Source organism: Dromaius novaehollandiae, chromosome 6, assembly GCF_036370855.1.
Source record: "Dromaius novaehollandiae isolate bDroNov1 chromosome 6, bDroNov1.hap1, whole genome shotgun sequence".
Taxonomy (NCBI): Eukaryota; Metazoa; Chordata; class Aves; order Casuariiformes; family Dromaiidae; genus Dromaius; species Dromaius novaehollandiae.
In genome coordinates this window covers 7,799,026-7,811,710 of record NC_088103.1, presented here as the reverse complement: position 1 = coordinate 7,811,710, position 12,685 = coordinate 7,799,026, and the positions used below count along the sequence as shown (strand labels likewise).

At 41.7% G+C, this 12,685-nt stretch overlaps 1 protein-coding gene across 5 annotated transcripts in view; it reads left to right on the top strand.

Annotated features, from left to right (window-relative positions):
* Positions 1 to 12,685, top strand: part of LOC112981614 (protocadherin-15) — a 1,192,166-nt gene that overhangs the window by 751,678 nt on the left and 427,803 nt on the right. For all 5 annotated transcript variants that reach the window (XM_064513568.1, XM_064513569.1, XM_064513570.1 and 2 more), the window contains one exon: positions 11,695 to 11,742. The gene's annotated coding sequence lies outside the window, so the exon portion shown is untranslated. The remainder of the gene's footprint in view (positions 1 to 11,694; positions 11,743 to 12,685) is intronic.

The window sequence follows — 12,685 nt, the reverse complement described above, 5'->3', positions numbered from 1 at the left end:
TTTTTTTTTTTTTGAAACATTGGGCTAGCTAGGTGACACTTCAGATTGATATGCTACAAGCACAGGCTGCTGCTGACCTGCGAGAAACTGAGAGAGGAGAATACAAGCGGTATACACTTGTGAAGTTGTAAAGGAGGCGACGTTTTGAGCTGGCGGAGTCATCTGAGCTGCTTCACGCTCAGTGTACGAGAGGGCCATTTCACAGCGTCTTGGGGGCCTCTTTTTTGGTGTAAGAATGTCTTAAAGCTATTTGAATCTGGTTTTCTGGAAATTATCCTTGCAATTATCCTTCCTCTGTCTTGACAGACTTTACACAACTGCCTCTGAAAGACAGTGTGACATGTTGCCTGTATCAGAGGATGTGTGGGTGATTGTGTACCTACAACAGGCGTAAATACTTCAGCATAACAATTGCAGTTCTAGAAAATGAAGTCTAAACCACTCTCTGCTTTATTTGTCCTTTTACTGTGCTGTATTTTACTTTCTTCTACCTCCTCAGTTGCAGGAGGTCTCCTCCAGGCAGGCAGGAACACGCTCAGTTGTACATCACCTTCTTACCTTTAACTTAGCTGTGCTTTTTATTTTTGTTTTAACATGCTGCTGTGCCATGAAGAAGTGCAGAGCCCTTGTTAGGCCTTTACAAAAATGGATTTTTGAAGCTTAAATTACTTACAAGCTACTCTAAAGCGTGCTTTCACAAGCGACTTTCTGCAGGAGTAATGACTGCTTTGGTGCTGAGGGACAGGGCACATTCTGCTGCACATCCCGAGTTTGAGTAGCTGTGCCTGGTGATGGCAAGTTGTGAAATGCTCCTGAATCGCTACCATGATGGAGAAAAATGGTCTGTTAATGGGTGACCATGTTTGGGTGTAATGTCACACTGTTCTTTGGAAATGACACAGCGTGTGGAGTTCTCCTCCCTGCCATCTGCCACATTCTCCTTTTTCTTTTTGCCATACTGCAGTTCTGTTCCTCTGTTTGAACTCTCTCCTTTGCCTCCTTCTACCTTCCTGAAGACATAAAACATGTCACCTTGTGTACACTTTTGATTGTCTTTTTGGACCTGCCTGTCCTTTTGGGTCCGCTCTGAGAAAGGCACAGCAGCACCTTTCACCACCTTGGCTGAGCTGCGTGGCTGCTGGTTTGTCCTTTTCCAGGGAAGAAGAAAGGAGGTGAGCCTTAATGCCGTGTGCGTGCGTGGAGGAGTGATCGTGCCACTCCTGACCTGCCTGGGAGGGAAGGGGGGACAGGCTCGCAGCTGTGTCCCCATCAGCACTTTGCCCCCCAGTACGTGCATCAGCTGAAGACGTATAGCACTTTATGGGCACACTTATGATCATCAGGAGCACTTAGGCTGAGTGGCTTCAACAGCAAACCATCACGATTTGCGTATGTATCACTCGAATGCTGCACGTAGTGTTCCCTTATGTCAAATGGAACATTTATAATGGCTGAATGTAAAGGCAAAACAGGAGAGGAACATAAAGGGAATCTCTGAATGCCCCAGCTTTTCTCTTCTGAACCTTCAGTTGCTACATAACTGTCCGCAGAAGTACTGAAACACGTGATACCTACCAAATGAGGACAAAAATGTGAACCTGGTTGTGTACAATGTCTATGGATTAGAAGATATCAACGCTAAGTCGCTAAGCCTAGCCATTACCTGCTAAATAAGAAAACATTGTGGCAATCTCAAAACAGGAAAGATGGGCTCTTTTGTCAAAGCGCGTACAAGTCTTCAGTAAGTTAAAATATCTTACAGTCACAGCTAAAAGTCTTACAGCCTTGCTATTTAGCCAGGAAGTTAAAATGTCGCATCGGCATGTGTATTTATGGGCAGTGAAATAATAGAAAAACAAGGGTGGGCAGTGCAGTTCTTCCATTAGCAATTAGTTGGGTTTTTTCATACTATGAGTTTGTAAAATCCAGACTGAGCCTATGCGTAAAGCCCCAGAAGATGTCCTGGAGCAAGATGGGAGTTCGCAGCTGAACGGTACAAACGGGTTTGTGTCTCCCCCGAACTGCCCCGCAGGCGCTTGGCAGAGCTTCTGTTTGAAGAGCATACTTTCCTCAGGTATTGAGGTGGCAAAGCAGGTACCTGTTTGCCTGAGTCATTTAGGGAATTTCTTCCTACGCTGCTGAGAGTTACCAGGGAGGTCCGCCTTCATATCCAAGTCTGCTGTCTTTGCTTTTCTGCAGAATTAGGCATTCCTCCGCCTCCTGTGCTTCTGAGGCAACAGGAACCAGCCTGGTTCCCATCTGCATTCCTCCCTCTTAATTAGCAATCACAAAACATCCTCATGGCATCTGCTCTAGTTCTCCAGCAGAGGCATTTATTCACTTGTGTATTGACCCGTGCTGTGGTGTGGAAAGCACAGAACAGCTGGGACCTGCTCACCTTTGAAAATCCCCAGCAAGTATATCAGTGGTTGTGTCTAAAGGAGTGAGGAGGAAACCTAACCTGAGCTGAGGAGCAGCGAGAATCAGGGGGGAGCAGCCAGCTCCCTGTCAGTCCGCACAGACCTTTCATTTATTCAGAAAGGGATATATGAAGCATATAGCTTTGTTGCTCTGCAGAAACTGTGGTGCGGATTTAGTATAATTGCATCAGTCGTTCTTCTTCGGTGACACCCTTCCTGCCCTCTCAGGTGCCAGCCTATTGCTTAAGCAGAAACGAAACTTTCCAAATTCCTCATTCTACAGAAAAAAAAAGAAAAAAAGAAACAGGTTTAGGAGGGGGAAGAGTCCTGAAGAAGTGTATATATTTGTATATAAAGCCAGTCACAACCTTGTTTTTGTTGAGTAGTCTTCAGCCTTTCGTTTTTCAGAAGTGTGCAAATTCTTGTAAGGCATCACTGCAGTGAAGCCCTGTGGATTGCAGAATTACATTAATAAAGGGAAAAATTATGTAGAGGTGGTTGTATTTATGCATAAAGCTTCATCTGTACAAATATTTTGTAAAGGTAGAATAATTTAAAATAAGGACTAGGACAAAGGTATCACTTTACCAACTATTAAGTGAGTATGTTAGATAGTGCTGAGAAGTAATACCAGCTCAGCCATCTCACAGTTCTTTTGCTTGGCTTTATAGCTGAACTGTTCCTTTTTCTAACATTTTCTTCCAAAAAATGCAGTGCTTTTGCACCATCTCTGCCAGTCTATCAAAGGGCTCTGACATGCGAAGATACCCATCCATCTAACATAAAAAGATCTGAGCTGGAAGAGTTGAGCCAACCTTTGGGATTTGGAGTGTGAATATTTTCATACTCCATGGGGTAAAATATCTATCTAAAGGTATTTTTAGGTTTAGTTTTCTTCCTGGGAAGAAAAAAAATGCATTCCACTCTTTTTCAAAAAGTGAAGTATTGAGTATTGTATTCTACAAATATTTAATTAAATGCTTCTTCCCATCATAAGAAGATTTGGGAGTATAATCAGAGTTTCTTCACTAATTTGAGGAGTATAATGCAAGTGTGCAAGGAGGAATAGAGGAAGTTAGAAAAATAATTAGAGAGATGATGTGTATTCAAATCATCAGTCCTAATGAAATCCATCCAGAAGCCTTGCAGAACTGGCCAGAGCAATCTCTGAACCCTTATTCAGGACCTGTACTTGAGACTGCTGCATGATGGGAGGGGATAACATCAAAAACTACTGACCGGTCTGCTCTCAGACAAAGGTGAGGAAAGCTTTTCCACAGCTAGCTTTGAAGTGCCCAGTTGATGGTGATTTTGGCTACATCCCTTCTTTGCCTAAGCGATTTGTTTAGTAGATGGAGAGGGAGGGAGAGAGGCAGTCTGTTTCGAGTTGCTCTTTTGAAAGTTTTCCATGCGCTATTGTAATAAGCAAACATGGGAGATCTGATCTAGTTTAAATCACCATTAACAGGGTCATGGCTGAATCGGGAAAACATTCTCCTGTCAGACAGGGAAGCATCTTCAAGTCTGTCATGAGCCCATGGCAAATATTAAACATGAGTCTGTCATGTTCAATTTTTTTCTTCATTGGCTTAGGCAATATACTGAAGACTAAAATTGCAGAGTTGTAGATGATACCAGCTTCAGAAAGGTTCGAAAGAGTTTTGACAAGGACAGGATTGTAATTTTGAATGATGTTGACACATGAAGTAATGATCTGAAATAATTAAGATTTAATTTAATCATGACAAGTGCTAAGCAATACCAAACAGAAAATAACTGCCTATGCATAACTAATAGGAGTAAGAAAGGCCTGAGGAAGGACAACAGGATGGAGTGGCTTTGTGCAAGGAGGAACCGAACAGATTTGGAGTCTTCTGCCTGTGGAAGGTGCCGTTCAGGTCGCGCACAGAGGTACATAAGCTCCTCAGTGGCATGGGGAAAGGTGGTTACACACAGTTTATTTAATCTTTCTCACAATGCCAGAACTGCGGGTTAAAGTATATTAAATGAAATTCTGCAGTGGCAGAATTAAAGCAAACCTGTGGAGTAAATCACTTAATGATTAGCATGGAGCTCCCTGCCACCGAGCCAGCTTCAAGGTGCTGTTTGACAGCTTTGGGGGAGGCAAAGTCCTTCCAGAACTGCACCAGGCAGAGATACAACCTTTAGCTCCATCGATCCTGACGCAGCAGTTTGCTGCAAATTGGCAGGATATACTTGTCCTGCTTATGATTTTCCCTGCGAGCTTTCACTGCAGGCTGCTGCTAGAGCCAGCCTTCTCGGCTGAGGGTTACTGGCTGCAGCTGAGCACGCTCTTCCTGTGTTTCAGCGTGACTTAAGAAACGAGTTGATCCTCTGTTACTAAATTTCTATGATGCTCTGGCTATTTTGCGGTAATTATGATCCTTTTACTAATTCGTACAGTCATTGAAATCAGTGTCGGTTTTTCTATATGTTTAAAGTACGAAAGAACATGTGCAGAGTTATTACATAACTTTTTGGGCTACTTGCCATGAAAATAATTTCATGACCGCTTTTATCCATGCAATAAATTACCCATAAAAAAGGATAACAGACTAATTTAATTAACTTGATTTAATCCCAATAGCGTGTTGTTTTATTAAGCAATGCTATGGCACAATTAAGAGTTATAACTTAATAAACAGTTTATAACCATGGAGCTATTAATTAATGCTAAATTACAATAAAATTAACAAAGTGACCTAAACAAGCCATGTGTTTTTAAAAAAATGGTGATAGTGCCTTGCAGGAAAAAAAGAGAGTTATGCAAAGCATTTTTGAAAGAGTTTGCAGAAATTAGTGCTTACCTAGTAAGATGATTGTAGAAGTGGAAATGGGGCAAGAAGAACGTTTCTCATGATTTTTCCATTCGAAAGACTCTTTTGATAAGGAAAGGAAATACTCAGCCAGATATTCTTAAGTGAGCATCGAAGCAAGATGCTCAAACCCAAACTTAGAGTTTTCAGGGAAAAGTCTAAAAAATAAATTTAACATCTTCTGGAGTCTTCCTCTGTTTTTGACGCTTGTTTGTCTTTCTCGAATACAAATCTGAACAACTCACGCACTGCTAAGCTTTAATTTGGCTGTGATGTATTAATACTACAGCTCAGTTCTGTCCTCATTTGGAGGATCTTGGCTATCACGAAGTGCAAGTTTGCATGCTGGACTGGATGGTTCACAAATTCTGGAAATCCTGCAGATGTTCATTCATCACTGTACGTTAAGCAGGGAAATAGAAAACACATGTTATCAAAATGTAGGACTCCAGGGCCAGTGGAAGTATGAGAAGAAAAAATATGTTTCAACTTCTTCAAACCTGGGATCAAATCTAATTAAGACCAAATGTATTATAGTAACCTGAAATCAAGTTTTAGAAGTGCCTGAGAACACCTAGTGGCAAAATTGCTAAGGTTTAAAATACTCCTCTGGGATGGTGGTTTTGTTCCATGTGGGGCAATGTTCATACTTCTCTAAGTATATCATTTTTAATTTTGGCCGGGATTTTCAAAAACATTTCACTTGGGAACCTACTGAAAATTAATATCAATTTTCCTTTATCTTACAAACAGAAGCTCTAAAAATGTACTAAAACCTGTTTTTTTCCCCAGAAATAAGTTATGCAAATTTACTCTAAAGCCTAAAATGATTATGTCTGTAACTTGCTATTAAATGATACTTTGAGTGCCAAGATGATACAAATAGATCTTCCGTACGTATAAATTAAAGCTCAAATGTCTAAGTCAGCAGGCTGTTAAAAACATAAAAAGTGTCAAAACACGATAGACTTCTGCTTTCAGTGTTTGGGACAAAATTTGGTCCTTTTTATGAGTTTTAGCAGAGCAGTGGGACGAATCTGTGATGAGCCAATGGTTTCTGTCCTGTTTCCTGCTACGTAGACCCACAAGGCATATATGGGAAGATGCCAACGCATTGCTACCGTGCACATACAGATCTTTGTGGAAGTGCATACCCGTCACATGAGTACGTTTGTGATTCTTAACGTGCATGGCCTTATAGATGCCTGTTTGCTTTCAGGTACTAAAGTTTTTGCAGGTGTGTGTATTGTTTTGACCAATAGAGGACATCAGTTTATGGTTTGTTTTTTAATTCTATTTGTTACTGGACAAAGGGATGATGGAGGAAATAGAGCTAAGGATATATGTTTATGCTGCAGGTTTCCTTGTATACGCCCATGTAGGTGGAGTAAATGTTAACCAAGACAAAGAGAGCCTAAAATGAGCAAACATAAGTGCTCCACAGCCTGAGGAATGAAAAATTGCGGGAGCATTTATTCCAGAATAGGCTGTTCAGACATTCCTGAACCTCATTAAGATGAAGATTAGGAGGGAAAATTCAGGAGAGTGATGAGTATGCATAAATACGGAGAACAGCCACTTGTTTAAAGCTCAGTATAATTATGTCGTGCGAGTTTCTAACGTCCCTGTTTACAAAGGGTATTGCTGTGCTGGGGGGAGGCACACAGTCTGAGCGAGGGATCACGTCTGGGCCCGTGACGGAGAACGCCCATCTGCCCAAGTTCAAGATGGGGAATGTGTGGTTGGAAACAGAACGTTTTTTATGGCCTAGGAGCAGCTGCAGCAGTGGTAGTTTTGTTCTGTGTATGCTTAAACAAAATCCTAAATCTTTTCCTGTCTCATGCAGAATTTGCGCTTGGCACCTCGCGCTGTCAGTTCCTAATCAGATGACTGCAAAATAGGTTGTAGGTGGATCCGTTTGGACTCTGGTGCAGATTTAACTTCGCTTTTGGACTAAGATTTTCCAAAGCGGACACACAGGCTTTACCGAGTGGAAACGACTGTTCAGCCGTTCCTCTTCGGCCATGCTTGCTGAGGTGTCCACCCCCCGCCACAACCTCTGCAAGCCTCTCATCTGGGCTGCTTCTAGGAGTTTTTTGGAAATCATTTAAAGCCAGGCAAACCAGAACCTACCACTTCAGCTGGTCAAGCTGACTTGTTTTGCTTTGACTGAAGCAGGCTGCGAGCCAGCAGGCGCATGTTCGGTAACAGTAAGTTTGGAAAAATATTGTCAGTTTTTCTGCAGAATATACATAAGCCCATGCCAGACCTGGCGAATAAAACCAAGTGAACATAGATGCACACACAGAGGCAGTCAGTCCTCAAACACTGACTAAAATCAAACCACAACTTTACTGGGTCAAAGTCCCAGATCTTGGCTGTGCCAAACTCGTAGCGTCAGCGTACCAAAAGAGTCTGTAGATGCCTCCTGTGTCTATAGTAACAGGTCAGGAACCCTTTTTGGGAAACCTGAGAAACAGCTCCTTTATAGACTAGGAGCATTTATACTCTCCCATTTATTCCTTCAGTCTTCAGAAAATGAAAAACGACAAGAACCTGGGCACAAGTACGGCTCAGACCTGTCCTTCAGGCTTTTGACGTTGCTCGTGGCTGTTTGCAGCATCAGAGTTCTCCTCACCTTTCTCTATCTCAAACTTGTCCTTTCCTCTCCTTCAGGTGAAATATTTTACATGTTTTTCTTGTAGATACTGCAGTATTAAACAAGAATAAAAATGCTGTCCTTTAAAGAAAACAGGATCTTTGAAATACACTGAAAAATTATGTTTCAGATTTAATGACAGGAGTTGTTTTTCAGGCAGCCGTCACTGATAGAAATTACACTCGTCTGGAATTACAGCCTCAAAAATGTATTTAGTCAGCAAAGTTTTATGAAATGATTACACAAACATGCCACTTGTGCTTCCTCTGTAATTTAAAAGAAATGTATACAGCTACTGTTGCAAGTAAACATGCCAGCAGGATTTCGTAGTGCCTTTTGTTGATTCTTCCGTCACCCAAAGGACAGCAAAGCAAATAAAAGGGCAAATGTACAGTTTTCCATAGTAAATTTGGCGTAGGGGCTTCAAGGCTGCTTAGTGCCTAACTGTGTTATCGCTGCTGACTGAAGGTCCCTATCTCTTGCCTCGCAGGGTGACTTGAAGTGTTACACGATGCTCCCAGGCAGAGGCTGGGAGAGAGCACCGAAATACAGAAAGGCGCACATTTCTCTCACCCTGCCGTGCCAGGATTATTTTCCTCACCCTTTCTCTCACATATCCCACTAGTTTCCACTGGGACTGAAAATAGGTAATATTTAGTTTGGAGCAGTGGTATGGTTTGGAAGCCAGTCCTCCAGTTATTCCACTTACCACATTTTGAGGCACGTGAACGTGTCTTGGTCCGTGTGAACTGGATTTCTTTCAGAGGAAACTAAAGCAGAAGCTTCAGTCCAGCGGGTACAAAATCCTCTGCCCCTGCTCTAATAGCGACGCGAGAGTCCAAATGAGTGACTGATCCTTCTGACAGCTTTGAACCACGTGTGGCGGGGTTATAAAGTCCAGAGTAAAACCCAAATTGCGTACAGATGAAATGGCTTCAGCGCTGCCTGCTTTCATCTCCCGATCCGCTCCTATTGCACCAAACCACTCGCTGATGTAATAGCCGCAGTCTGTAGCTGCGGTGTTATCTTCTAGTGCAGTAGAAAATACAGAGACGGAGCGATTCTTTTTTTTAATATTAAAATCCCAAACATTCACAATCTAAACAGATTATTTTTTGGAAAATAATATACATAACTAAAAGCGCTTGATGACTGCGAGGAAGAACATTCTGTAGTGTGTGAGCAACATACAGAATGATGCATCTTCATTACAAAAATGCAAAGTGGTGATCATTTGTCATAAGATCTAGCGACAATAGGCATTAATCTCTTAGTAAAGCAAGTAGTAAACATTGTTCCCATGGTGATGCACTTCATTCTGGTCCTCTGCCTCAGCTACAGGCATGGAAGACTGGACGTCCTCTGGGCAAACTAATTGGAGCCTTAATGCTGTGGATTTTGGTGGGAGAAAAAGATAATTATTTCGGTGGATTGTCAAGTTAGCAGCAGCTATGCCAGTAGTAAAATGTGCCTGTATCTCCTACGGACCAGTGCACGTACTGGCGGAACAACTATCCTCCGATCCCCAACTTTATGTACTATGTCCATTTAAATGACAGAATATGAGCTCTCTCTGGAGTAAGTATATTTGTCTGCTGAAAGCTATTTTTTTCGTGAATGAAAATCATCGAATTGTCTGATTTTTTTCAGAAATACAAGCAGCCATTTGTTTTTAACTCTGCAGCCTCAAAAATTAACTGCAGGTGGTTTATTTTTGTCCTGATACACTGGTTGAGGTTCTCTTTTTGTGTACATACGGTGAGAGAAAGGATTTGGTCAAGCTGACCTCTTCTGACAAAAAAAGCTATGTACTCCCACACTCATATGGTTCCTTGTTAACATAGCTTACCAGTATTTATTGAAATGCTTATTTTGAAGGTTAATCAAATACCATTTTATTTCGCCTTACGTGATATTTTAAGTCAGTGTAACATGCGTCTTCACAAACTTCCATCAACCATAAAAGCCTTGAGTCGCTTTGTAAATCCGACAGCCCAACCCACCATGGATTTGTTCCACTCCAGAACAGAACAACAGTTTCAGTTACTGCAAAGCAAACTGTGTGTACCTAAATGTGCCTGATTTCTGCTTTAAGAGCATGGAAAACTAACTTAAACATGCTTGACATTGAATAGCTTCTGTGCTGTCAATTAATAACCTTTAAAAAGAGTTTTGCTGTTTTATTGGTAGTGTGGAAGAGTCATAGCTCTTTGCGTATTCCAAGCAATTGAGTACTGTTACTTAGACAACTAGCAAATACTAGAGTAAAAGAGAAAGCTGCAACCTGCAAAATATCTTTGCTTCATGTGAAATTGTCCGATGATAATGCTGACAAATGCTCTCTTAGGAAAGATCTGCATTTTGCAGAATAGGAGAGGTGAAATGAGCCCAGTAACTGTAAAACTCATTTTTAAAGCCAACCAGTAACAATTTATGACCTCCCCCAAATAAAGATTCTGCTCAGATGCCGTGACTCAGTCCCTTCTCTGGAGATTCCTGCTGCGTAGAGCAAGCAGAGCTCGGCTCGAGCTGCGAAAGACAGTTTTGCGGCACGCATGGTGAGCCTGACGGGTGTGGACATATTCTGCGTGCCTAGTCTGAAAATGAGACCTTGTACAAGTTTTAGCTTCAGATTGCATTTTCAGCCCATGTCCCTTGGAGTGTGGAAACATTCAGAGCTGCAGATGTGGTTTAGGTTTAGTTCTATCAAAAATGGCTAACTAACAGTCACATTTTCTGTGTGACTCACCGAACTATCCAAAAACCTTTGTTCCTCAAAATATGTACCAATACGCTACTAGCTAGTAAGCGTACACAGTTGCAGAAGTTTTGTACAGGAGCTACCGACAGCCTGGATGAGGCAAGAAGGGGTGTGTAGATCTACTGAGGAGAAAAATTGGAGGTACCCAGCGACCACCCAGTTTGCCCATTGGCTTTCCACAGGGGAAAAAAGAGCATATCCGGTGACCACTGCCTGCCTGCAGTGCCCCAGCCGGCACAAAACCACGAGGACCCCGTGTCCCAGGTCTCACACTGGTGAGTCTCTGCCTAGTGCCCACCAAAAGGCAACCCTTGCCAGAGGTCCTTGCACGTTCTCCCTTGGAGCCGTGGGAGAAGAAGAAACCCCAACCCTGACAGTCTGTGCTTCTAGGCCCAAATGCTGCTCGAATCCCTTACGTTTTTCTGGGCAGACCAAGTTTCCCTTTAGCACAGTCTCACCTGTGCTAAAACTGGATGAATGGCCCCCAAAATACCCTTCTCTCCATCAGCTATTTCCCCCACCCCAGGGAGGTACTCACCAAACAGTACAGGTCAGGTAATGGGACCAGCCCACGCACATAATAAAGAGCTGTAAAACTCTAGTAGGAGACTGCACTGGAAAGTGTTTCAGATCAGGAAAGGGCAGAGAATATATCTAATCGTAAAAAAATTACAGATAAGTGCCTGATAGATATGTTTTATGCTAGATTTTCTAAAAGAATGAAGATTACTGTGAATTTGTGCTTAGCTTCTGAGTGGCCAGACTTCCCGAAAATATGTTAACTATTTTAATGAAAACCGCAGGTATTCTCTTCTTGTTATTTTTTGGATTTGAAGCTGCCTGTGTGGGAAATAAAACAACAAATATCAGAAGCTATGTATTCTGCTTTTCTTTAATTGTTTGGAAGGCTGAAAACTCCTGTTTTAATAAAGCATAAATGTATGCTGTTAGATGCTCTTATTGATTAGTAATTAAGATACGAACAATATTATTAACCTTCTATTTCTTGTTTTTCAGATGATCAACTTATGAGCTCAACAGCTATGGTTGAGAAGTACAATTAAGGTACTGTAAGTTCCCTTTTAACATGGGCCTGCTTTTGGCAAAAATGGTCTCTAAAATATGCTCTCTGATAATCCATTTAATAACCTGCCTTCCTTGAAGTTCAGTTCACATCTGGATTGGCTGCTTTATTTATTTATTTACCACTCTTACCACTCTATCTGCTGCCTCTTCTGAAAGCTGCTTAATTTTTTCCTTTCACTCCCCCCTTCTCAGGTTGAGCACTAGCATTAGCAGGGTGAACATCGTTGTCTTGTCTCTGTTAAACATATTCTATAGATATTCCTTATCTTTTAGTTCTCGGGGTTTAGTTTTAGTAACAATATCTGAAGATGTGTGTATAGAGTTATATGTTAGGAATAATGCTTACATGACATCCTTGTGCCTGAAGGTCATGTCCTTTAAAGATTAACTCAGAAAATGTTGTGGGAAAATGCTAGAAAATGTATCCATGGGAGGCTTTTGGAATGATGTCTGCTGCATGCTTCATGGCACCGAGAATTTAATTGTTGATTTGAATCACAAGATGGAAATCGGCTCAGCAACGCTGCTTTACCGCAGGGAGAAGATGGTTGTTTTCGTTGGAAATATGTATCGTGACCCGAGTTCTCTCTCTTCAAGGCATGTTCTCACTTGCAAATTTCTAGCTGTGATTTCAGACAAAGAGTAGCCAGAGAGGAGAATGTGGAGCTATTTCAGGTTCTTTTTCCCTGACAAGTTGCACTGAACTTTGATGGCACTGTAAGCTTCAGTGGAAAGAACATTTGCTTTCCTATGGAAAATAAAGATAAACAAGAATAAACAAAGTAGCACAGCAGTGCCATCAAATTAAAAAGCTACTGAACAATGTTAAACATTGTTTTCCTAAAATGACTTCAACTAATTCTTGCCAATGTATTGAGTTTGGCAGTGTTCCTGTTCCACTTCTAAATGCTCCGCTGTTGGT